We start from the raw sequence: 1043 nt of genomic DNA on the forward strand, positions 1-1043 counted from the left end.
TTTATTTTTTTTTTATTTTTTTTTTAAATATTATTTTATTAGTTGGAGGCCAATCACTTTACAACATTTCAGTGGGTTTTGTCATACATTGACATGAATCAGCCATATAGTTACACGTATTCCCCATCCCGATTCCCCCTCCCACCTCCCTCCCCACCCGACTCCTCAGGGTCCTCCCAGTGCACCAGGCAAGAGCACCTGATTCATGCATCCCACCTGGGCTGGTGGTCCGTTAAAAATATGGAACGCTTCACGAATTTGCGTGTCATCCTTGCGCAGGGGCCATGCTAATCTTCTCTGTATCGTTCCAATTTTAGTATATGTGCTGCCGAAGCGAGCACAGAATATGATTTTTTAAAACCACGTATGTAGATCAGCCTTAGAAAACAATAAAAAGAAAACTGGTGTTGTTATATCCATCCCAGACAAACTAGACCTTCATGCAAAAAGCACTTTCAGAATAAAAGTGGAATACTTCGTAACAGTAAGTCACTAAGCAGATATAACTATTACACATTTCTATCCAAATACTAGGCTTCCCTGATGGCTCAGCAGGGGAAGAATCTGCTGGCAACGCATGAGACACAGGAGATGTGGGTTCAATCCCTGGGTCGAGAAGATCCCCTGGAGAAGGAAATGGCAACCCACTCCAGTATTCTTGCCTAAAAAATCACAAGGACAGGGGAGTTCGGAGGGCTACAGTCTAAAGGGTTGCAAAGCGTCAGACATGACTGAGCAACCAAGCACAGTGTATATATATATGTTCATCTACTAGCAATGTCTCAAATAAATAAAGCAAAAGCTGAGAGAATACAAGGGGAAATATCTACAGTGGTAAACGGGATATTTTAATACACTCTTGTCTGTGTAATTGATACAAGCAAACAAAAGGTCACTTATGACCCTGAAGATTTGAAATACGGGATTAACCAGCAAGATCCAATGTAAATATATTAGAACACCACATTCAATAGCTATAGGGAAAAAATAATATACTGGGGCCACAGTGCAGATCTCAAATGTTAAAGGTCTGAAATCACAGA

General features: G+C 40.8%; 1 non-coding gene across 1 annotated transcript; it reads right to left on the minus strand.

Annotated features, from left to right (window-relative positions):
* Positions 1-234: 234 nt before the first annotated feature.
* Positions 235-341, minus strand: LOC136155436 (U6 spliceosomal RNA). Its single transcript, XR_010660821.1, has one exon. It is a non-coding gene; the product is annotated as a U6 spliceosomal RNA (small nuclear RNA).
* Positions 342-1043: the final 702 nt, after the last annotated feature.

Source organism: Muntiacus reevesi, unplaced genomic scaffold (assembly GCF_963930625.1).
Source record: "Muntiacus reevesi unplaced genomic scaffold, mMunRee1.1 SCAFFOLD_148, whole genome shotgun sequence".
NCBI lineage: Eukaryota > Metazoa > Chordata > Mammalia > Artiodactyla > Cervidae > Muntiacus > Muntiacus reevesi.